Genomic DNA, 27,052 nt, shown 5'->3' with positions numbered 1-27,052 from the left:
GAAGATATTAAAGAGGACCGGCCCCAGCACCGAGCCCTGGGGGACGCCACTAGTGACTGGCCTCCAACTGGACTTGGCTCCATTCACCACGACTCTTTGGGCCCGGCTATCCAGCCAGTTTTTAACCCAACGAAGCGTGTGCCAGTCCAAGCCAAGAGCAGCCAGTTTCTTGAGGAGAATGCTGTGGGAGACGGTGTCAAAAGCCTTGCTGAAGTCAAGGTAGACCACATCCACAGCCTTTCCCTCATCCACCCAGTGCGTCACTCTGTCATAGAAGGAGATCAGGTTCGTCAGGCATGACCTGCCTTTCATAAAGCCATGCTGACTGGGCCTGATCGCCTGCTTCCCCTGCAAGTGCTGCATGATGACTCTCAGGAGGATCTGCTCCATGAGCTTTCCTGGCACTGAGGTCAAACTGACAGTCCTGTAGTTTCCTGGGTCTGCCCTCCGGCCCTTCTTGTAGATGGGCGTCACGTTTGCTAGCCGCCAGTCAACTGGGACCTCCCCCGATAGCCAGGACTGCTGATAAATGATGGATAGTGGCTTGGCCAGCTCCTCTGCCAGTTCCCTCAGTACCCTTGGGTGGATCCCATCCGGCCCCATCGACTTGTGCACATCTAAGTGCCGTAGCAGGTCACCAACCAGTTCTTCATGGATAATGAGGGCCACATCCTGCTCCCCATCCCCTTCCACCAGCTCAGGGTACTGAGTATCCAGAGAACATCCGGTATTGCCGCTAAAGACTGAGGCAAAGAAGGCATTGAGCACCTCCGCCTTTTCCTCATCTCTTGTAACTAAGTTTCCCCCCGCATCCAGTAAAGGATGGAGTTTCTCCTTAGTCCTCCTTTTTGTGTTGATGTATTTATAGAAACGTTTTTTGTTATCTTTAACGGCAGTAGCCAGATTGAGCTCCAGATGAGCTTTGGCCTTCCTAATTTTGTCCCTGCACAGCCTCGCTACATCCTTAAAGTCCTCTCTAGTGGCCTGCCCACTTTTCCAAAGCTTATAAACCCTCTTTTTCCTCCTAAGATCAAGCCACAATTCTCTGTTGAGCCAGGCCGGTCTTCTTCCCCGCCAGCTCGTCTTTGGGCACGTGGGGACAGACCGTTCCTGCGCCATTAAGACTTCCCTCTTGAAGAGCGCCCAGCCTTCCTGGACTCCTCTGCCCTTCAGAACCGCCTCCCAAGGGACTCCACCAACCAGTGTCCTGAGCAGCTCAAAGTCAGCCCTCCGAAAGTCCAATACAGCGGTTTTACTGGTCCCCTTCCTGGCCTCGCCAAGAATAGTGAACTCCACCATTGCGTGGTCACTCTGCCCAAGACAGCTCCCGACAATCACGTCCTCCACCAGTCCTTCTCTGTTTGTGAAGAGAAGGTCTAGCGGGGCACCACCCCTGGTAGGTTCACTAACCAGCTGCGTCAGGAAGCTATCTTCCACGCTCTCCAAAAACCTCCTAGACTGCTTTCTCAGGGCTGTGTTGTGCTTCCAGGATATGTCAGGGAAGTTGAAGTCCCCCACGAGTACAAGAGCTGACGATTTTGCAACCTCTGTCAGCTGCCTGTAGAATTCCTCATCCGTCTCCTCATCCTGGTTCGGCGGTCTATAGCAGACCCCGACCAGGACACTAGCCTTGTTGTCCCTGCCGATCCTAACCCAAAGGGACTCGACCTTGTCATTCCCACCCTCTAGTTCTACAACCTCGAAAGACTCTCTAATATAGAGAGCCACACCACCACCCCTTCTATGCTGCCTGTCCCTTCTATAGAGCTTATAGCCAGGCATTGCAGCACTCCAGACATGAGACTGGTCCCACCATGTCTCCGTGATGGCAACCAAGTCGTAGCCTGCCTGCCACACGATGGCTTCCAGCTCCTCCTGTTTGTTACCCATGCTGCGTGCATTGGTGTAGATGCACTTCAGCTGGGCCATTGCCTTATCCTCCGGCCTTGCCATTGTTCCCCCTGGCACAGCCCTAACAATCCTAGCCTCAGCCCCATCCCCCTTCCTACCTAGTTTAAAGCCCTCTCAATGAGCCCTGCCAGCTCCTGGCCCAGGATCCTTTTCCTCCTAAAAGATAGGGACCCGTCTGCGGCCATCAGGCCAGGTGCTGAGTAAAGTGCCCCATGATCAAAAAACCCAAGATTTCTGCATTGGCACCAGTCCCGGAGCCACGTGTTTAACAGGTGGGCTTTCTGTGTCCTCTCTGAACCCCTCCCTGCCACCATAGGGATGGATGAAAACACCACCTGCACTCCCGCTCCATCCACTAACCGACCCAGTCCCCTAAAGTCTCTTTTGATAGCCCTGAGGCTTCTCTTTTCGATGTTATCACTGCCCGCCTGGAGTATCAAAAGGGGGTAATAGTCAGAGGGGCGTACCAGGTTAGGAAGCTTCCTGGCAACGTCCCTGACCCTGGCCCCAGGGAGACAGCAGACTTCCCTATGGGTAGGGTCAGGCCGACAAATAGGGCCCTCTGTTCCCTGAAGAATCGAGTCTCCAACAACAATAACCCTCCTGTCTTTCTTGGTGGAGGCAGTCCTGAGGCGCGGAGTTGACCTCCTCGCCCCAGGCATCCTCCTGGGAACACTTGCTACCTCTTCCTCACACACCGGCCTCTCAATCTCTAGGGCCTCAAACCTGTTGCGTAAGGGCACCTGGGAAGGTGGGGCCGGAAGGGGAGGGCATCGCCTGCGATGTCGAGCAGGGACCTGTTTCCATTCCTCCTGAACTCCCAGATCCCCTCCCTCTGCCCGACGGGGACAGGGCAGGGGGTCCGCCCCCATTTGAGGAGTCTCACCTCGGCACCTCCCCTTGAGGCCCTGCAGGGAGTTACTCCACAAGTCTATCTCCCGCTCACACTCCCTGATGGCCCTCAACCTCTCCACCTCCTCCTTGAGCTCCGCCACCATGTGGACCAGATCATCCACCTGCTCGCACCTCACTCACGCAGTTTCTCTGCCTCCCGCTGATGGCAGCAACAGGCTCAGACACTCCTTGCATCCGGTGACCTGAACTGCTGCATTTTTTAACGGGTAGTCAGTCTGCGTGTGTACCAACTTTCTGGAGAGCGGGCCGTGCCTGATGGCGACCTTTATCACCTAGTTACGGCTGTTGTTAACGAGGTGTTGTTTGTGTGTAGGGGGAGTACTCTGCCCTTCCTGCGCGCCCTTCCTGCGCGAACTGCCGCGCTAACTGCCGCGCCACTCCCTTCTGACGCGCCACGCCCTGTTTGCCCGCCCTGTTCGCCGCGCTCCTGGTCGCTCGTGCTCCCTAGGGGCAGCTTTTGAACGTCTGGGGAGGGGGCGCTGCTGGCTCCGCCTTCGCCTCGTCAGCCTCCCTCACGAGGGCTGCCGGGTCTTGGCGGCTCCCTCAACTAGGCTCGATGCCGGAAAAAATTAGCCCTGCCTGGCCCGATCCCCCGCTCCGCTGCAGAACGTGTCTGCCCTGGAGCCGATCGCCTCTGCAAATGGGGCAGACCCATTTTGTGCCTAACCACAAAAACAGGAGTGCATTAAGCATAGAAGGACAATGCAAGTTGCATAGGATGAATTGATTTATCTGGATAGGTAGGTATTTCAAGAAAAAAGCAATGGAAGGAAGTGGGATACTTTTACTTCTTTTGATGAAGGCGTATTCTTGTTCAGGTATAGAATAGTAACTATCTCTATTCTTCCCCTATTTACCACCTAACTCTTAAACTCATTAATTTATTTCAAGCAAGCTGACAGAAATGTGTAAATGTCTCTTTGATATTAAACTTCAACAAGTTTTGAGTGTAGAAATGGCCCTGCACAGAGGATCCTTTATGATGTCACATATATGCCCAATTAAGGCAGAACCCATGGCAAGTGTACATTATTTACGCGACTAGAAAGAATCTGCACCAGCAAAGCTCTTTAATGTCTCCCTGCTGCAAGGAACTCATCAGTCAGGGCCCACAAATCAACCATGAATCACAAATCTATAGGAATCCAGGCCTCATTAGTTCTGGTGCTCACGAAACTGCTTGGTTTGCAAAAGAACTCCAATAAAGCTTGTTTGTATCTTTAGTCTTATAATGAAGTTTCTTTTGGGTTTTATACGTGTTCATAAGCATATAGCATTCAAGAATTTTAACTATTGAAAAACCATATTCCATATAATGTTACCATTAGAATTAGCATAATTTTAATTATATACCATCATAATCTCCTTTTTGTTATTTTCCATTTAAAAGCTTCATACTACCTGAGTCTTCTTATCACAGTGTTGGCTGTTTTTTCTTGTAAAGTGACCCTAGTCATAGAAATGTTCCCCAGCTTCTTCATTTTATATGTTCATTAAAGCATTAGAGTTGAGTCCTCACACACATAAAGCTGAGTGCATCTCGAAGTCTTTGAAAGTTTAAGGTCCTCATAATTATAAATAAACATTGATAACGTTCAGTTGAGATGAGATAACATACTAAATGTTAACAATCTAAGAAATGTATATCCAGTAATTGTTTTTAATGTAATGCTTACCACATCTTTAATAATAATAATAATGAAAGAAAGACATTGACATAGACTGGGTAAAAAAATAGCTTGCTTGCTAGTGTTTCATCCAACACAAAGGTTTCCTCATAACAATTTTTGAGAAAGTTTTACTTTCTCAAAGGCAGGATGGATAAGTGCACATTGTAGTCTCTACACTAGTAAAGTGATGAATCAGATTCTTGGATGGATCAATTAGTTGTCCTTGCCATTTGATCCATCTCAGTTACTGGTGAACAAGTTTCATTATGTGTTTGAGAGAACAATTAGTGAAATACAGCGTGAAGCACTGAAGAAACATTGCCACAGAAAAAAATATCTCAGCTGATTCTCCCTCCCCCCTCAGAAAGGTGACCAAGAAAGAAGTGAAATAAGCTCCTGAAGAATAAGCTGAAATGAAACAGACATTTGGCAGCAGCTCTGAGGTTGCTGAAGTTGCAATATAATTGTTTTTTTTTTTTTTCTTGATCTTGATTTAAAAAAAAAAAAAAATATTTTTTTTTTTTATCTTGATTCTTCCAGCCTGAGCCTGCAAGTTGCAGGATCAAGGTCATTTTCTAAACCAATTTTCAGCTGCCCCATCTTTGCAATGTGTACAATATACTCAAAACACTTTGGGACTGCTATACTTGTGCAAAAAATACACTACTTATACTTGGAGTAGTCTATAAAATTATAGGTTATTATAAAAAAATAAAATAAAAAATAAAAGCCTATCTATTAACGGGTAATACTGGTTATCTATGCATTAAGGTCCCAGTTTGGTGTATTTCTATGTTCTTATATTGGATGTATATTGCTGGCATTTGATGTGCCTCATTGACCTCTGTTTCCAGGCATCTCCATTTATTTTTAGTAGGTAGGAAGAAAAATATCCAACTTTTGGAATTACTGCTACTCTGTAATTGCAGTGTCCTAATTTCAGTAGTTCAATAAAAAGGAAAAAGAAAACAAAGGATAAAAAAAGTAAATTTACAATCAGATTAGCATATACCATATGTCTCCATAGATGAAGATATGTTGGGTTTTAAATTAAAGGTGTGGCTTAATACCTTTAAATTAAAAAACAGTCCCCTTCATGCAATTCTAAAATGACACATTAAATCAGTGAAAGTAAACACTGTTTTATTCTTCCTGACTAGGATAAGGATTAGAACATTTTAGATATGATCCTATCTAAAATAAGAAATTAGAGCCTGAGCAATATCTTCAGCATATTAAGTGAAAGTACACAAAAAGAAAACCAGCCTACTTGCAAACATTCTGTGGAAACCAATGAGTTTCACATGGATAGATTAATGAGGGTGGCCTTCTGGACTGTGCTTTTGGGCTTTATCAGGTATGTGGCCAGAACCTTAGGTCAACTGAATGCCCTGATGAGCTTTTGTCTCTGGGTGAGAGGAGGTGATACATTCAGCTGATTCTCCATTAATGAACAAAACTTTTGAAAGATCAGCTTCAGATGTTCAAGTTTCCACTTATCCATACTGAGGATTACTGTTAACCCATTTCTTAAGTATTCCAAATTTGTTCTCCATATCAAAGTCTGTTCTTTTTTCCAATAGTTCATGTATTTCCCTTTTTATAGCACAGCTGTATAAGAATGTGTAACATTTACCTCAAAATGGTATTAAAATCCCTTAAAATTAGTTTTTACTGGTAGTGCCTTTCTGATATGTGTTGTCATTCTTAGATGAAAAATAATAATAAAAAAGTATATTGAATTAAAACTAATGCCATACTGAGAAAGAGCAGTACTTTTTCCATTATTCTGTCTCTGACAGTAGCCATAGAAGATTATGCTTAGACATAGCATGAAACCCTGGTTTTCTTTGGTATGCAGTCCATTCCCCATTAATTCCCCTTGCACCTGCAGTTGTTTTGTTGGGTATATCTTAATATCTTATTATGATCTTATTGTCCACAGTCCTGTCTGGGTCCATTTTGAACATGCTGATAATGTTTGCTTCAACAACTTCCTAGAGAAAAAAGCTTTGGAATTGTCCCCCTATTTCACTTACTGGTCTCAAAAAGTGCTCCAAAATCTACTGCTGTAGGATTTGGAAACAGCAGATCCACAGTACCCTTATACACCACTTTAACAACTGTACAAAACCAAGGCCTATCCTCTCTCAGCATAATCCACATTGCAGAATCACAAGCATTTTCCTCTGTTTTCATAAGGTAATTGCTCCATAGCCTTGATTACTTGGTTGCCTGTCACTGTACATTTTCAAACTTTGTTATGTTCTACTTGATGTGCTGTGGCAGTAGCCTGGTAGACATGACTTCTTCCACTATTTGCAGAAAGACACAAGCTTGAATTAACCTGCTAGTTCAGGGTCTCAAGGCCTAACATATCTGAGCCTCAGTTCTGTGAGTACTGCTGGGGAGAAAGGTCTGACAAGCTGCAGACAGTCCCTGCAGGATAAACAGCCCCCAGGAGCACTGGGAGTTGTGAAGCCCTAAGAAGGGAACAAGCTTTTCATTCAGATAGCCCCAAGAAGACACAAGTCAGAGGAGGAAGGAACAAACTTCACATACCTTCCCAAAGAAGCTGGTGACTTCTTGTAGACTCTCCCCACACCATTTCTGTAGAAAGAAGACTGGAATGGAATCATTGACATCATGCAAAAGTGCTTTGGAATGATAAGCATAAAGTAATGGCAAGCAAAGAAAAAAGGTAGATGATAGAAAAATATTTTTGTGTAACAATTTTAGCCATACTACTAATGAGGCTTTTCTGCATTGATTAGATAATTTGGACTGTTGGGCTGTTAAAACAATACCTGGAGAAATTATGTGGTCTTGGCATGTTCCCTTTCCTTGTCAAATTACGAGACTGAGTAACATGACCAGAATAGTATGCACTGTTCAAGAAGTCAGTAGCTTTATATAATAGCAAAATGACACCATCTGTCTTGTTCTCAATATCCTTCTCAGTGATTCCCAACATTTTGTTGGCTCTTTTGGCTGCCAGTGAACACTAAGTAGATGATTTCAGAAAACTGACAACAGTGACTCCAAGATCTCTTTCCAGAGCTGAGACTGCGAGTTGTGAGTTCAGCATCACATAAACATGGTGTAGATTACTTTTGCTTCATGTTACCTTACATTCATCTGCTCTGCAGGTAATTCAACAAATGTTTGCACTCATGCTCCATTTTGTGAGAATGTTTTTTATAAAGTTGTTGAATAAAAACAAGTCCAAAACTGACCCACTGGTGACCCAGCTGTTGACTCATCCCTATTATGAAGTTTTTTCATTGTTCATTCCTATTATGAAATTAATTTTCTACTAAGTATATTTTTATCTATGAAAAAGAAATATTTCTCCCACAAAGCAAGTAATTTTTCTGTGATCCATGGCACCTCTGTTTTCTAATGATTTGTCAAGGCTTTTTGAAAATCCAAATGGATCATGTCTCCTTGATGTTCTTCATCAACATGGTTATCAACCTCTCTTATGATGTCAGCAGGTGGTGAGCCAGAATTTCCATTATGAAAGCCAGATAGATATTCTGTCTTCCCAACAGACTTTCTCTTCAGCCTCGGTATCATATTCCTGGTTACAAACTCTTCTATCCTACAAGAGATGGAAGTCAGGCTCACCAGCCTGCAGATTCTTTAGAGTATCCTGTAAAATATCCCAGTATCCTATAGAGATACCTTTGTCTAGATGGGAGTTACTCAGGCAGCCTACCAGATCTCTAGCATCATGACTGTGTGTGACGCAGATGCAGTCAGCTGGAAGTTCTCCAGTTCCACTTTTGAATTTTTCCAGAGTGTATGGATTGATATCATCCACTCATGTTGCTTTATTGAGGTCTGGTTTGCTTCTGGGATTAGTAAAAATTATGAAAAATACAAATATAAAAATTTTGCTTAAACTGTTATCTGTAATGGTTTGCTTAAACTGTTGATCTATATTCTCACTAGATTATTCAAAAATACTGTGGATATTAAAAGAACAGTCAAAATTATAACTGCTAAGTTGAATATTCTGTTAAAAAAATCAGGAAGCTATAACAGCTTTATCATAGTTCTGTCCTACAGTATGCAGTTAATGCACCAAGAAATTTGAATTAATTGAAGAAAGTGGTTCTGTATACATTATTTCCGCTTTTTTATGAAATATATATATATATATATATTTAAAACTTATAGGTTGCAATGCACAGAAAAGAAAATAAAAATGCTAGTACTGAAAATCTCCAGCCTAAACAGCCCCAGTTCCCTAGCCACTCCTCATAAGACTTGTGGTCCAGACCCTTCACCAACTCTCTAGCCATTCTCTGGACATGCTCCAGGGCCTCAATGTCTTTCTTGTAGTGAGGCACCCAAAACTGGACATGGTATTTGAGGTGAGATTCAGAAGAAGGAAAACATATCAGGTGAGTATTCAAGTTTGTTAAAATGTTCTTTTTCGGGGTTTCAGAGGCAATAGATATAAATAAGCCAAAATAATAAACCCTAATTTCTCACATGAGCAAATACTGATTTCTACACAGTGCAACTACTAGATAAATTGCAACATGGTGTTATTCTGTCCTTTTACTGTTGTTTTTTTTTTTTTTTTATCTTTTTCTCTCCAAATTTTACAGGAATACCCTGAATATTCTTTCAAGTGTCACCAGCTGTGGACACTGTCATGGAACTTGGAACAGTTTATTTCATGTGAAAATTAACATTACAACAGATATTTGTTTCCCATTTGTGTAAGGTAATGTGTTGGGTCTGTCTGAGCTGGAGTCACCTTTTCCCTGCAGCAGCCCGCACAGTGCTATACTCTGCACTCGTAGCTGGAACAGCACTGATATCACTCCAGTGTTGTGTCTATTGCTGCATAGTGCTGGCACAGCATCAGGACTCCTCCCAAGCCCCCAAGAGCCAGCAGGCTGGGGGTGGGCAAGTGATGGGGAGGGGACATTGCCGGGGCAGCTGACCTAAACCAACCAAAGGGATATTCCATAACACCTGATGTCACACTCAGCAGTAAAAGGGGGGGCTCTCGTGGGGGAGGGGGCTGTTCCTCCTGAACAACCACTACACGTTTGAGGCCCTGCTTCCCAGGACGTGGCCGAACACTGCTCACTGATGGGAAGTAGAGAATAGTTTTTTCTCTCTCTGTGCTTCCGTGTGGACTGATCGTTTCTTTTGTTTCTGTTTTTCCTCCCCATTCCCTTTCCCTTTAATTAAACCTTTCTCATCTCAAACCTTGAGTTCCCTGTGTTGTATTTTCTCCCCCTTCCTCTTTGAGGAGAGGGGGAGTGAGAGAGTGGTTGTGGTGGAGCTCGGCTGCCCACCTGAGTAAAACCACCACAGGTAACCATATCAGATGATTCTGTAAGACTTGCAAAAAGCCTTCAGACTGAAGGATTTGACAGAAAACGATTTGATGACATCTACAGGAAAGTGTGATTTGAATGTTGCATCAATCATTTAATTATTTGACCTGCAAACATAGATCAATGTGCAAGCAAACAGAACACATTTTAATGTTGTACAAATAACTGTATAACTATAGTGACAGGAGCATAATTTTAATAGCACAAAGGTCAGGGGTTCAAATTGGGGAACAAATGTATGATGCATCAGTGTGACTAGTAATGCAGAAAAACAGGGCTCGTGCATCATACAGGTTAGGAGTCAGTGAGCACACAAGAAAAACACACATCTGATGAAAGGTCATATCTTTTATTTAGGAGACAGAAGAATAAACTGTGATCATGACTAGAAGTGAGCTCTTATTCTCCATACAGAATACTATTAGGTAAGATTGAGGAGAAACAGAATTAACCAACTCCAGTATATGTGAGGAAAATTTAATGAGGTCAGCCATCAGAAGGTTTGTTTTTTTTTTTCTTCTTCATGGAAAAACTGCTGGTGATACAAAAGATTCCTTTTTCTGTCCTGTTACTCCAAAGAGAAACTTAAGTATCAAATGCAAAGTTGGAATTGATTAATGAGGCTTTAAAGTGCATAATTATTGAAGATTCCCTAGTTCAGATTTTAAGTTACTAATTTTTCAGCTATTAAAATAATACCAAGTCATATTGTATTCCCTACCTACTAAACAGACAATCAAAGGGACTAAGAGTGAATGTTGCATTAAAAAGAAAGGGAAAACCACATGTATTTGCTAGGAGAAAGATATAAAGATAACTAACTTACTTCTTGCCTCACTGAAAACAGCAATATCCCAAGCCCCATGTGATAGTGAAATACATTTCACTATCATCTTTGAACTCCATTTTAAATTAAAATAATAATTGGACCATCATCCCCTTCTATTTACTCTAAGGAATACCTAATTAGGTAGGTTCCCACTACTTTACAACATGCTGGGAAATTGAATGGGACATTGAAAATAAGGTAGGAGGGGGAGAATTTATGTAAAATCTATTTATCTGTGGAAATTCTTTTGACCCCTTTGTTGTTACAGATGAGCAATAGGAACAGGTCTTGGAAATCCTTACTAACTGAGATTAATGGAGTCAGATAAAAAAAAAAAAAAAAAAGTCTTTTACCACATTGTCCCCCAGAGTTCTCAGTGTGGCTCTGCACTGTACTTTAGCTCTACAGTATTTGTCTGTCCTAAATGATATTTTGCTGCTCATTAGCACTTCTGTACTACTGGTACAGAAAATATGAGTTTGGACACTTACTAAGCTATTTGGTAGTGGGTGTAAAATTAAAAATTTCAAGTTTTCCAGTGTATCAGCAGTATCCAAAAAGATAAAGATTATCTAGAGCTGCCTGCTAGAACTAGAGAAAAACAGGTGTCTTTTATCTGGTTTGTCTGTAGTTTGTGAGTTTGGTAGTTCTTTATAAAATAAAACCCATTATTCTCTTTTTATTTTGTTCCATAGAGAATAGTAAGATCATGTATGAGGGATGTAATTAGAAGAACCAGTTTGCACATTCTCATGTCTTACAGAAATCAGTTTCATTGGTTGGCTATGCTTTTGTAGCTTTGAAGAAAATGTTTTCCCTATGTTAGATAAGAGCTTTGAAAAAGCATCTCACCAAAAGAATCCATGTAGGGGGACTGTATCTTTCTATATCTTCTCTGACTTTCCTTTCTCTCTCCCCAGAAACACTGCAGTAATTTGCCTGTGTCATAAGTTGTAGTCTGATATTTTTGATCCCTAAATTGAGCAAATCAAATCAAGCTGTTAATTGCTTATTCAGATTCATGTATAATTTATCTAGAAATGCTTATGCATTTTTATGATTGCATGTGTATGATCTCAATGGGAATCCCAGTGGGTGAGTATTTTTCAACTTCAATTCCTACCTAAGTGTGCCGTCTGATATGAACATAACTAGGAACTATTGAATGTATGCTATTTCCAATTTATTGTGAGTGTCTGAACGTCTATTTGAATGAGAAGTTTTTATTTTCAGTTTTATTTCTTTGTATATTTTTTAATTCTCAAATTTTTGCAAGGCCCTTTGTATTAAAGTATATGCACATTCATGTAATGCAGATACCTACTTAATAAAATTGAGATCAGAATAATAAAACAACGTATAATCTTTTGAAAACATCTTCTAAAGATCACTAATCATATCAAGATTTATTGAGACATTTAAAATCACTCAGAAACAACAAACTATTGTCATTTGGGAAATGTCCTACTAGAAAATGGATTGCTTGCTTTCACAACAAGATTTTTTTTTCCTGATTCTTTCTCCTTACAAGAAAGAAACAGCTTGCCTCAGAACAATTTATGCCCTAAACAGAGAAGTGTTGAGACTCAAAGATTTTCCAGTAAGATGCACCTAATCAATTTCAGCAGGATAAGCATGATGTGGACCACTTGGAACACTTTGGAGCCTAATTGCTGCTGACTTTATCTTGTTAATCTTTCTCAATAAAATTTCTTACAGGGATTAAAGAGTTTTAAAAGCTGAAGAGCATTGTCTGGCTGCTTTATTGGCCTTTTAAACTCCTAGGAGATTTTCCTAGCATTTTGCTAGGGGAAAAATAGAATGATGCACAGAGGTAGGAAAACAAAAACAAGTCAAACACATATGCATAATAATGTGAAACAAAAATACAAGCACAAGTAGTCTTTAAGTAATTGAAATGGAGCACCATTGCCCTGTTTGCCAGTGAAATTTATTTTCTTTTCTGTTTAAGTGAGATTTGCTTTTTTCTCTCTTACTATAATTTACTTCTAATAAGTACAAATTGAACTGATAAATACCTCTCTGCTGTGCAAGAGGTAGAAAATAATTTAGATATTTCTGATTAAGTGTAAATAGCAGGTTGCACTTATTGAAAAATGTCCCTTTTCAATATCACATGTTCAAGCATGAGGGTAAGATGATACAACTTGGCAGAGAAGATTGCAAATCTGCATACACCCAGGCTCCACTCTAATTTCTGTAAAACAAGATTGAAGCATGGAGAGTAGTGGCAAAATAGGATGACACTTAAATTGCCAATGTGTCCTATGTGCCTACGTGTCACATTTTATTTCCTTTTAAGTGATAGTGAAGACAAGCTCTTTTTCCATAGAAATGGAAAATATGTGGATTCTGCTCTTTCAATCATATAGAATGAGATTTTTCTCCATATAGGATGACATGTTAGCAACAAGGGTTCTCTCTTCCCCTCTTCTCATACAGTACCCTGAGAGATGAAAATGTTTGCTGAATTTTTATTACTGAATTCTTACATCACAGAATCAAGTGCAATACAATATAGCATCAAAAATATTATCCTATATATTAAATGCATAAAATCAATGCCAGTGAAGGTCTGATGTTTTCTGTATTTAATTTTATAATGAATATTAATAAGATGTTATCTCAAATAACGCAATGGTGATTTTGCTTTTTGTAATGAAGGACATTACAATAGTTCCTCTGACAGTGCTTATAAAGTAACTTGTTAATTATTTTCTAGCTTTTAAAGATTTACAGAAAGGATCTTGAAAGAGAAGATGATTTTCATCTTCTTCAGTGAAGCTAACTCACAGGAAGGAGCAACATTCAGCAAGCCTGATCATATGATTCTGAAAACAAGCATCTAGGGTTGGGTCTTCTTTATAACAGGATTTTCAGTCCCAATTTTTATTGACTTGGAGTTGTTTCCTGAGAGTTTTAAAACATGATAATACAAGTTTTCAATTTCATCATAAATTATGTTAATTTTTTCAGCTTTTTCCACTTTTTCTTGTTACATTCATGGTGATGTAAGAGATTAACAGAATGGTTTTCCTTTACATCAAGAGGCTTAACATACTTTATTTTCCAAGTGTTTTTTTTGTTTGTTTGTTTTTTTCAGTGCTTTTCAGTTTATTTTGCTCTGGTTGAAGAAAATATTTAAGTACCTTTCTTAGCACACTTGGACCATTTAGATAACTAAAATTTCCAGAATGATCCCAAAAGATTTTTAAAAAGGGATGGAATTTTGTAGATTCTCATCTTCTGGATTATAAACTACTTTTGCAGAGATATTTCATGTTATTTCATCAGCCACTTCATATTTAAGCTGTCTGAATAGCATAGAATATCATCTTCAGCTGCTTTATCATGATTCCTTTTTCTATCGCACCATTTTGTGCATGTATGTCACTACTACTACCGGAGCCCTGCTTCTATTGACTTGGTGTATTGCATAACAGAAAGGGAACAGAAAGACTGCTGAGAAGAGAATGGAATAGATTTACAGGCAGTCCAGCGGGGAGATAGGCAGATGATGTTTTCGAGGGACAAGCAGGAACTGCAAAATTTTCAGCAACCTGGAAAGTAACTGACACTAAGCCTGAAAGAAAAGAGCCGGGGGTAGGGATATATTTCTTTATGAATCTATTTTATATTGTAAAAACCTTCTGGAGAAAAAAAAAAAAATATATATATATATATATATATTTTAAAGATGATTATCCAATAAAACTGACTTCAGAGTTCAAAGGCATTTTGGGATGCAGTCAGACTCATCTCAAATCTCTGGCTAATATAGGCTGCAATCAAACGAACCTTGAAGAGCTACATGGAGTTTGATTCATATTGGAAAATTAATATGTTTCTATATCATCATAAGCTGAGACAATTCTCTCTGGCTCCATAGAAATGTTATCAGGCACAGTATTCTTGCATTCATCACCTTGAAATTGCATGAATGAAACACCTATGTCCAGAGAACTACTGCTGGGCTGCAGAGCACAATGCTCAGCAGCTGCTGCAAGGGGTAAGAAGACATATGACTTCAGATTCAGCAAAATGTCCCATGGCCATTAGCCACTGAAGTCACTTTAGGCTAACCTCTTCCTGTAAAATGCAGTGGTTTACTATTACTTACAGAATTCCATGTCAAAATTTACATGTGGGACTGCAAGTAAATCTTAGTGGTTTAGGGGACCTTGTAATTTACATTTGTAAATTACATTTACATGCATTTACATTACATTTACATTTTATAGGGGAAATAAATCTTCTATTAATTATATGCAAGGTCAGATATATCCAGGAGAGTAAGGATATAGGGTTCAGTAAAAGAGGTGAAGCAGTGGTTGGGTATCCATAAATTTGTTTGTGTTCATATGTATGTATGTAGAAATCAGTCTTGGAAAGTCTGCATGCAGACAGGAGATTTTACTATCTCTTTCCCATTTAAATTAAACTCTCTTTTCAAGTTATTATTTACTATACAAAAACTTCTGCTGTAGTTACTGGAAAAGGTGGCATGATGAAGAATGTATTTGATTTAAAGAAGTTCTCAGCAAGGACTGATTTTGTTTTCCTCTGGTTTCCAGTACAAATGAGACTGTAGTTTCTAGATCATATTGTACTTATTCTTTGAAAATAACTTTTACTCAGCCCTTCATTGTGTCTAGAAGCATCAAAGAAATGATGGTGGTGAAAACTATTTCAAATTTAAAAAGTTTCTTTCTTCTACTCCTCTCTAAAATATAACCAAAAGAATTGCCCATTTTATACAATAACTAACTAGTATGCATTTTGGGGTAATTTGTATTATACTATCAGTCTAATGCAACAACTTAAGAAGAAAATATACTTGCATCTGGTGTTAGTAAACTCTTGTAATATTTTTGTTATTATTAAAGGAAAATATTAAATGAAATATTATAATTTATGAAGGTTGAACTTATTTTTAAGTGACATGATTTATAAATAAATGCTTTTATAAATTTTTAAATTATATTTTTATATAAGAAATATTGAATTGTTCAGGTTTCAGCTGTTTGAGTTAAATTACACAATTTACAACAACAACAACAAAAAATAAATAAAAAGGTAAAACAGTATTGCTTGGTCATCAAGAAACTCAGGATATATTACCTGACAAACTGATATCAACTAAAAATTTCATGAATCAATGAAACTTGAAAAGTATTATTTTCTAACCATTTATTAAAGAAAGTGACATCCATGCCAACAACTAATAATTTCGATTTAAATAAGCAAACTCTTTTCAACTTTTATTTCGTTTTAATGTATTTCAGCAATAAATTCTCCTGATAGGCATTAAATAGTAATTACTATGTATATTCTTATGCTGTCATAACATTACAAAATGAAAATATATTTTACTATCTGGTTTAAAGAATTTCTTCATTGTCTATTCTCTGATGAACAGTTATGTTCTTGTACTTTATTCATATTGATTATCTGTTACTGAAAATCTTCAAATGGAACAGCTTTTTGAGTAATTAGCAACCGAAGAAGAAAATTACAACCCTTCTGACAGTAGAGAATGTTAAAAAGATATTTAATCAATTTTGCCAAATTCTAGTTTTGTTCTAAATGTTTTCAACATGACTTTTATTATAACATATAAAGTATTTCTTAACCTAATAAACTTCCTTTATTTGGAATGAAAATGGTCAATACCTTGAAGTTGCCTTTAAAGCTAAATACAGTTCTTGCTATAAGGAGAATTTAATTTCCCAGTTGATCCACTTGATCTTTGTCCTAGCTTGACTTTTTTTGGAAAGATGTTTATAACAACAAAACAATAACACAAACACATACACACACACACATATACACATATAACTTATTCCAAGAAACGGATTAGAGGAACATATGTTATTTTGCTCCCATTAGAAACTCTTGTATATATTTCACTGAGATTTTTTAGATTCTGTGTTTTGAAGAGGGAACTTACAATTTAACTGGAAGGCTGATGGACAGATGTCTCTTACAAGCTTTACTTTGCCAAATTAAATCTTTTGAAGGATATTAGTGTCAATGGCTGGACATGGCATCTGTAGTGGAAGTTAGGAAGGATAGTAGTGGACATAGTGAAAGAGCCATAAGGACTGGGAGAGAAAAATATTAATACCAGAAAAAAAAAAAAAAAAAAAAAAAGGAAAAAAAAAAGTAGGAGTGGATCTTAAGAGAAATAAACCAGTAAGAAGAAGGAGGCAATGAGATGGAAGAAGAGTGGAAGGTCAGCCTAAAGCCAGAAAGGGAGATACAGACCAGTTGTTTTCAGCTACTAAATAAATAAATAATGAACTGTATAATTGCCATATGCCTGCTGACAGCAAACATCTATGGAGCAGTCAAGGTATGTCTTATTCTGCAGAATTTTGTCTACTCAGAAACATGCTAACTAACGTGAGTAATACCATTAAGTCTAGTTAGACAGGTGTTTTGTACCATGCATCTAAAGCTTAACAATACTGTAATATATTTCCTATTTCTTATTAATTATCTTATTAAATTTAAATCTTACCAAAGAATAATTATAAGACTTTCAAAATAATATTGCATTCATATATTCTTCTAATTTTTGAGTGTTCTTAGCATCAGGAATTTTGAAAAAAGTGTGTTTTTAGAAGAACTAAAGGTAAAGATGAACAGAAGACAGAAGATAAGAATTAATAAATAAAGTGTTAAAATAAGGGCAGAATACTAAAGGAATAAGGAGAAAAGAAGGGAAGGTTAGGCACAAGCTTATTTTATGTAGGATTTAAATGGAAAGCATAATTAGTAGAATCACATTAAATGGCATTTAAAACAGAGTTTAAATCAGATATGTGTAGAATAGGAAAAAAATTCAGAGTGGTTAGATCAGATAATAAAGCCAATCTAGCCAAGGCAGAATGGAAGGCAATGTGGGCTTCAGAGTTGGCTGAGATGCTGTCATATTTCCAGTTGACAGCCCACATCAACAACTCTGTATGCCTACATTGCACTTCTGCTTAACAAATGCATATTTTCAGGTGAAGAGTAAGGGCAGGACAGAGTGACTATATTATAGCACTTACAGCTGAAAGATGACTGTTACTGTTATGTTTAGCAATGCAATGCAAAATAAATGTTGCCAGAAGTTCAGCTAAACAAATCCAGAAGAAAATGCCTATTTCTTATAGAATAAATAATCATGGAGATCATCAAGCAGCCTTTTCAGATGAAATATTAATCATTTGTCTTTCTTAAGTCAAGAATGGCTGTCAAACCTATATTTGATTTGAACACGTTGCCTTCAATGACTGATTTAAGTATTGTATGAAATGTTTGGTCTTATATTATCTAAGTGGATAAACTGAATGTTCAGAAAGGTTTGCTTCCCTTACACCTCAATCATTACAGCAATTTGCAAATGACAGCTTAAAAACTTGAGAAATATTCTTCTGATTTAGAGTACAGTTAGGCATAAATATGTTTTGCTGTGCCTCCAGATTGACTATTTTTTTTCATCTTGTGTCCTCATACTGAACCCAAGAACAGCCACTCACGTTCAGAATGTGACAGCATTTAGCCCAGTGTATTACTGTGGCCATCAGCAGACAGAAAAGACTGGAAACAAATCTGCATTTACAGGTTGCATCTATGACATGTTTTAGCAAGATCTTCAAGATTGCTGCTACGTGTTCTGTGGAAAAAAAAAAAAAAAAAAAAAAAAAAATAATATATATATATGAAATGTATATATTATATATAATATATATATATGTTTAGAAATTCCTCCTAGCTTCATTTATTTATTTATTTATTTGTTGGTATTAGAAGAGAGAGTGAACAGCAAATTATCTTATCTACTCCTGACTTCGGAGAACTTGGTTATACTCATCTAAATATTTTGTTTCCAGGGTGAGGAGCCTTGTATACTAACATTTCTGTTAGAAGGAATCCATTTCATCCTTCCTTTTTTCTATATATATATTACATTTTTGATTTATCTCTTTTGAAATCATGTATTTTGTACTGTGGAGAGGTATATAGTATTCACAGGAAAAGATATGTTCAAACTGTTATTTATATGTTCATCTGCTAGTCTCACCTCTGAAGAAAAACTCAAAGATTTGCAGAGTATTACTGAACTTGAAAGCCTTGTGAGCAAATAGCAATAAGTGTAAAAGCTCTTTGTTTACAGGAATGTCCCTTTAAGAACATAAACCTATGTGAATTGATCCTTGTGCAAAGCCAGCACTTCAGATCAATATTCAGGGAGTATCAAAACATTTTATTGCTAATATTCATGGAAGGTGCACAGAGATCAGAGACTATCAGATGTGGGTGGAAGAATAAAGGGATTTTTAATATTGTAAATTAATTTCCTGTTTACACAAAAGCATACCTTTGGATAATCTTTTTATCAGATTTACAGTTTTTGTCTGCTGTACACTTTGATTTCTTTAAATTTTCTTCACTGCACATCTCTTCTTTTTTCTTACAAAAACAAGAAACACACGTAAGCCTCATTTTCAAGTTATTACAACATTTTTTTCAGACACTAAAAATAACTGTTATGCTTGTCTTTCCAAGATTGACAAATATGTGCATTTGATTAGCAACACAATATTTCAATCTTGGGGATGACTTCATCATACTAAAGCATATTCTTTATGTTGTTGTACCCAGGAAAAGCACAAATTAATGAACAAGTATTTGTTCTGTATGAAGATGACTTTATAGTGAAAATGTTAACTTTCAGAAACTTTTGTAATGCTATAAAAAATGTCAGACAAACAATTATTCTCAGATGTGCACTATCAATGTTAGAAGAGAACATTTTATTTTATTTAATTGAAAGCTTTACCTCTCTTTCTTGGCCTTTTGTGGTAAAAAAGGGGGAGTTTTCAAAGAGTTTCCACCTAAGCTTCATATGACATAAGAACATTGGTAAGTTGATTCTTGTTTAATAATCAAAGAAAAATAATTTTTACTTGGCAACTTGAAACTGTCTTCATGCAGATCACTGGGACAGAGAAAAATGGTCTTACTGGAGATGTAGTTTACATTGTTTCTTTAAAACAGAAAAAGAACATTCCTTTTATCTGTCTTTCAATATAGTTATCTTTGTAGTACTCAGTTTCATTTTCAAGCAAGACTTGAAAGGTTGCTGGCTCTGAGACACAATTTCATAAAAAATCATTTATTTTTCTTTCTCACTTAAGGCATTATTTTTACAACACATATCACTTGCAGTAATCCAACACAAGGTGTCTCAAATAAAAGCTTACTCAGAAGCTAACTCACATTTTTTCAGATATTTAGTTAAAAATCCTGAAAATGGGAACAGCGGGGCAAGAGGAAAATTTATGTATAAGTGCTCATATAGAAGAACACAAAGCCTTTGTTCAACAGTCTTATTTACCAGCTGTGGAAATAATCTTGTTAGAAATAACGTATTTTGAACTTCAAATACTCTGTTAACAGCTTTGCTGATTTCAAGATTTAGTGGAAATACTGACTTGGATTAATTGAAGTTACAGCAGTTAATGTAAAGTTAACTTTACATTAAGTAAGTTTGCTTTAAGTTAATGTAAAGCAGGAACAAAATCAAAGGTAGTGGAAAATATAAAAGTGTTTACTGTTACCCACAAAGATTCTCTGACTAATAAGAGCTTAAGCAACAGATCTGGACTGTCATTAAGTTTGTTAAATTCTATTTTGTTTGAAACTCTAAAAGAAACATCCTTTGCTTAGTATCATAACTGATTTTTTAATTTTCCCATAATTCCTTATCCAATAATCAATTATGAATTAACAGTCCCTCATTAACTACCACCATATTGGATGATAGTGGTAGCTTTTACACTCCAGTGGGAACATGGAACTGATTATATGAGAAGAAAAATATATGTTAGTTGCAATTCAAAATATATATATATATATCTTCAATCCCCATGTACAGAAATAATTATTTCTTAAATTATGAGCATAAATAGCACAGAATGTCATTTTAGTGTTTTCTGAAAGCACAGTCCCATTACTGAAAACATTCCTAGATTTTTTTTGTCTAAATAAACAATAGGTTCATCTCTAGGGCTAGTCAGTTGGTAAACAGAATATTGAACATGCTTCAAGGAGTAATTTGAAGGAAAAAGAATACCATACTTCCATATTTGTTTTATTTACTTAATAAGTATGAAAAATAAGTATGAAATATCCTCATATATGAGCAGAAAAAATAAAAGATTTTACTGTGATCTTGGTATTGTTCTTGTGTATGCTAAAACTGATGAGTGCAAAACCAATGTTTTAAACTTCAATTAACCAAATGCTAATATTATAAATATTTTTAGTTTTGTTGTAATTTTAATTGTAATAATTATTTTGAAGTGTTTCACTAGGAAGAGTCGTTTGTAAACTTAAAGAAAATATTTCCAAAACATTCCAAGTAACTTAACAGTTATTAAAATTAAAGCACAAGACTGATAAAAGAAACACACTCACATATATAAAATATTTGGCATTATATTACACTGTAGCCTGTTGTATTGCTCACATAAAGATGCATGCAACAAGTGCAATTCTGTTACTCAGATTCAAAACCATTCTATACCATTTGAAAATTTGCCACTTTTCTTCACATCAGTTGCTTTATTTTGTATAATAAATAAGATACCTTCATAATAACTCAAAATTTTGCTCATTCTTGCAGTCAAATTAAGTCTAAAAATGTCTTGTCTGAACTTGGTAAAGTAAAGGCAAGCTTGTTATTTTTGACCTTGGTGATTTTTTCAGAGGCAGTTTTTGTATTGAACTTAAGTTGTTAGTGACACACTGATGATTGAAAGTGAATGAATGCATTATTTATTTATTTATTTTATGAAGGAAGAGGATGAAGTGTGAAACAACCTGTGAATTCTGCAGTACAGCTGTTAGTCCTGGCAGACATGCACATCCTTCCAATACTTCTTGATAATGAAATATATGTCCAGAGACGGGCTATGAAGCTGGTGAAGGGCCTGGAACACAAGTCCTATGAGAAGTGACTGAGCTTTAGTCTGGAGAAGAGGAGGCTCATGGAGCTGAGGGTCTCTCAACAGCAAAGGGGTCTTTGCTGTTAAGAGACAATCATTCAGCTTCTTGTATGGAACCAGCTGTTAACAGCAAAGCTGTTAAGAGACAATCTGAATTCTTATTGTTCTCTATAACTACCTGAAGGGAAGTTGTGGGAAGCTGGGCATCAGCCTTTTATGGACTAGAGGGAATGGCCTCAGGTTGTGCCAAGGGAGATTCAGGTTAGAAATTAGGAGACTAGGAGTCAAAAATCATGCTTGTTATTATATATATATAATGTATATTATATATGTAGTTATATATAAAGCGCCTATCACCGTATTGATAAACACTCTTTAGAACCACTCTGATGGCAGGGGTAAGAACAGGAGTTGACCTGTTAGTACCTCAGCACCTCATTCCAACCAATTAATAAAAAACAAAACAAAACAAAACAAAACAAAACAAACAAACAAAAAAACCCCACAAAACTCAAGACTTTGTGAGGATTCATGTCTATTAGGGATAAAGGTTACATTTTCAGTTATAGAGACAACTTTTGCAGAAACCATTAAATATTAACAAAAATTATGTAGAATTTAACTCGTATCTGAAATAAAGTAAGAAACTCAGCAGTGGTTTCAGTTGAATTTAGGCTCTGAATACTTTCTTGAATAACTTTGCCAGTATGAAGGATAAATTCAGTTTCTGCTTAATGCAGAAAAAGGGTTTCCAAAATTATTCTTCTGTTAGATGACATATATCTCCACAAAGTATTGTGGATACCTGTCACTGTGGAGGGGGGATATTCTTTCCCCCCTCCTCAAGTAAAACACAAGTCTATGTTTATGGTATAATTGCATTGAAAGTAGGCCAGGAGCCCAGGAGCACCACAGAGAGAGGTGTCTCCTAAGTCCTGTTGCTTGCAAACAACTAGACAATATCAATAAGGAGAAAAGCATCTCTGAAATGTACTGGTCTGCACCCTTCAGGACTCATACATAATGACAAAAACATACAGTAAAGTCCCTTCCTACTCAATAGCATACAGTGTATTGCCCTCTCCAGGAATGTCATACATGTAAATCTCAGTAAGTCCCTCTCAGCTTTTGGGAGAATTCCATAGTCACTGTAATAGAGAGTAAACAGCTGTATGTACACTTTGTTTCTCTTACTGAAACTGCTTTGCATGCTAGCAAATCCCTATGGATTCACGGGGATGAGAATTCAGTGGGATTTACAGGCAGAGAATAATTCTCTCAAACATGAGTTAGGGGAGGTGAAAGAGTCTCTGCAGTTCCTGTACAGGTCCAAAAGACAATTATGATCTTTTGTCTTAGAAATGTTTTATATAAAGATTATTATAAAATATGCAAATATGCCTTGAAAGAGCAGGAACTTTTTTTTTTTTTCTTTTAAGGTTAGAACTATTAAATTTGATCCATTGTGTTTTTAAGTATTTCAGATAAGTATTTGTTTAAGTATTTCAGATAATACATATACATGATACTTTAAAGACACATATGAAGGTTATTTTACTTAGTTACAATTCTATGCAATATTTAAAATATGCTTTTAATAATTCAAGATTATAAAGACTTTCACCATTGTTAAAAAGAAAGTATCATTCAGCTTCTTGTATGGAACCAGAAAAATATAGTAAAGTGGATCCCAGCCTTTTCCTTTGACGATAGTGAGCAGAGACTTCTGATGATAAATGAGAAATTGGAAATGTCAAACAGAGAAAATAAGTTTATGATGAAAAGCTTCCTATAAGCACATAAAGTGCATGGCTCACCAACCAGATGTTTTTGTCAAGTTCTCTCTCCTTGTGAAAATCCAAACTTGAAGATATTTCAAGAAAACTGAAAATTCTGGAAGCTTACATCAGTTGTCCAAGTAAATAAAAATAGATCTGCCAGGACTATCTGACTAGATGTTGAAACTTTAAAGAACCAGCCAGGATTTCAACCTACTGGTAATATGAGAAAATAATTGGGTGGAACTTCAGATTCCCAATATAAAACCAATTGCCATCCATCCTTACTCTATAGATATCACTCTACCTAGAAGCAGCTCAAAGTGAACTCTGATTTTATTAAAGCTTCATCTGCTTTTTTTTCTTGGCCCCAATACTGGGGCATAGAAAGCACAGTACCTCGGATCTATTTTTAAGAACAGAGAGGAGACACAGCCTGCCCTGTGCACTGTTGCTTTGAATCCCTTTGAAAGTTTGGTGCAGATGTGAGGTTAACTGTGTGGTTAGCAGAATTTCTGATACAATTATTGATTGCCTTAAAAGTGCTAAGATGTCATATTTTGTATACAACTCTTACTGGAATTTCTAAAGGTATACATGAATTCTTTCATTGAAACACTAGGCTGACCCCTGTTAGGATTAAACCTTTTGTTATTTATTTAGCCACCAAGGAAAGCAGCTTAAAATACAGCTTTTAATCTCCTCGTTCCATGGTCTGACACTTCTAGAGTAGAATTTAAAAACAACAGCAACAAAAGCATTAATCACTAGCTAGTTATGGTTTTATTTGGTTGTTAAGGGGGACAATATATCCTCCTTGGTCCAGCCTTGGAAGCCATTCCTTGCTCATGCTTACAGACATTAATGACCTTCCTCCCCAACAGGTATCACAAATTCACGTCATATGAGACATACAGATAACATTATAATAAGTGTCATAAAACTATCTTAGGTAAAATGTTATTTTAGTTAGTTATTATGGTTATTATAGTTATTAAATATTAATTGACAATTTGATGGCATCTGCATCATTATGTTCAGTCACTGCTGCAGTCTTCATTGCCAGAATACTTAGTATTGCAAAGTATTAGCACAAGACATAGCTTCAAAGCTAATATATATGTATTCACAAATATTTTCTTTAATCTAAATCTTCAGCTTTCAGTGAGAAAATTTTCAGCTGCAATTTCTCTGTCATATTATTATTTATAATTTGTCATCTTTTGTTAGATATTTTAATTTCCCACTGCAAGAAAACAAAAAGAAATAAACTAGAACTACATAACAGGAATCTCTGCTTAAGTGTACCTGAATCTGTGATTCAAAGCAGGGATTTTCTTTAAGTGTATTTGAACCAAGTCTTTTGTTGGTTTTCTTTTGATCAGACATAGAAACTTTGTGAAGAATTATTCTGGAAGAGACACAGTTCTGTTTACATTCTATTCTGTTTACAGTTTTTACAGAATAATACTTAGTATAGAAAAATACTTTGGTACTTCTCTAGTCCTTTTCCTTAGACAATTTAATTTCAACCACTTTTTATGGAACACTTCTTGGATATAGGATCCATCTTACTGGTCAAAATAAAATATTCCATGCTCCTCAAATAGTTTATACACAATTATTCATTATTTTAATTAAAATATATTGAATAAAGAATATTGAACTACTCCTAAGTACATGCATAACTTCAAGAAAAGCTAGGAAAAAAAAAATATATATATATTTAACAAATTTAACAAATAGAGAAACTTAAGTGAAGCAGAAACCTGTTCTGAGGCATTCTCTGGGTAGAAAAACAAGCCAAATTAATTCAATAAGGTATTTGTTGATTCATTCAATACACTTGGAAGGCCAACATTTCTAAAAATAATTTGAATTTTTATGTTATTCAATCTGAAAAATGTTTATCACCTGAAAGTCAGGCTAATTTTAATTTTATATCATCAATCCAGAAACTTAGTTAATACAATAATATATAGTAATAGTTAATACAATTTCATTTGCAAATCTTATCTGTCTCTCTTGGTTATCAATATATCTTTCAGTCTGGTACACTAATGAGAGGAGAAAAAGAAAACAAAAAAAAAAACCAAACAAACAAAAAAAAAACAACACAAACAAACAGGTAATTAATATCTTTTGGACATTACCCAAGAAGAAAAGAAATACTTCCAAGCCAATATAATTACATTAATATAAACTCATATGCTTCTTCTTCAAAACTAAGTGGAATGAGCAATTTCCCTCCCCCAACTAGAATATATTAAGTAAAGCCTCTTTAAGAGAAAGGAAGCCTAGGAGGAAGGAATACTTTTGTCATGTGCAGCAGATGATGTGATATAGATGCAAATTGTGTTACAATTCACAGTTAAAGATTTTCTTTTTTCTTTGAGTGGCTCACAATCAAAAAGACGGGTACTTTCACTCATTCTACTCTCTGAGGTTTGCATTCTGATGCAGGACACTTGCAGCACCTGAACAGCTTCAGTACAGTTCAGTGGTTTGTTTATTTGTTGAGAATATCAGCTACAGCACTTATTGCCAGGTTTGTGATCTTGACAAAGTTGAACAAGATGATAACATTTGTTGGAGCTGTGGGTGCCAGAGGGAAATCAAATAAAAGTTAATAAGTGATACACACCAGCGAAAAACATTATTACAGTTTGAAGTTCTGGTGTTGCTCCTGCTGGTGCAATCAAATCTCAACCTAAAGGCAGTAAAAGCTACAAAGGGCAATTCTTTGGAAATGCAACTTCAGTACTTGGTAGCTAGATGCCATGTAAGTGTAAGACACTATTGAAATATCTGTGATTGTAAAAACTGTATTGCACTAGGAGTGGATCTATGAAGAAGTGTATGTTGCCTCAGCAAGCCATTACACTACAATAGTGTTGTAGTGTAATGGCATAAAATGCATGTATGCATGTACGTAGACTTTTGTAGAGGAAAGTCTCTTACACACTAAATCTATAATGTAGGTGTTTGTTTTTCATTTATTGGTGGTGTGGTTGTTGTTGTTGCAGTTGTTGGATTAGTGTTTTTTTTTTTTTTCTCTTTTGCAAACATTTCTTCATGTAATTGAACACATATGGAAGTGTTTAAACAGGTGATATAAGCTGAGAGTTTGGTAAATAATTTTGTCCATTTGCATCCTCTCCTTCTGATACTCACATTGCTTGTAAACAGACTGTAGAATGAGAAATTGTCTTCTTGCTTTAAAAATTCTTTATATATGTCACTCTTGGCATGTCACTAACTGAACAAAGCTTTGAGATCCTCATGATTAGAAAAAAATGTCTTGGGAATTTTTAAGAAATTCAGTGCCACTGACACAATATACATATTCTGTTCTTTGTTTTTCAAAAGTCCATTGGCAGCAAACACTGAGTACACCTGGGGCTAAAGACAACAGCGACCTTTACAGAAAGACAGCATTTTTAACTAGGAGATGGTATTGTTTTAGGACTATCTGGTAATACTGTTTTAGGACTATCTGATAATTTTGTCATTTGATGTTTTCATACAGTCATGTCCTGTTACAGAATTGCAAAGCAAC

Source organism: Aythya marila (genome assembly GCF_965140915.1).
Source record: "Aythya marila genome assembly, chromosome: 1".
NCBI classification, from domain to species: Eukaryota; Metazoa; Chordata; class Aves; order Anseriformes; family Anatidae; genus Aythya; species Aythya marila.
This window is presented reverse-complemented; position numbering follows the sequence as displayed.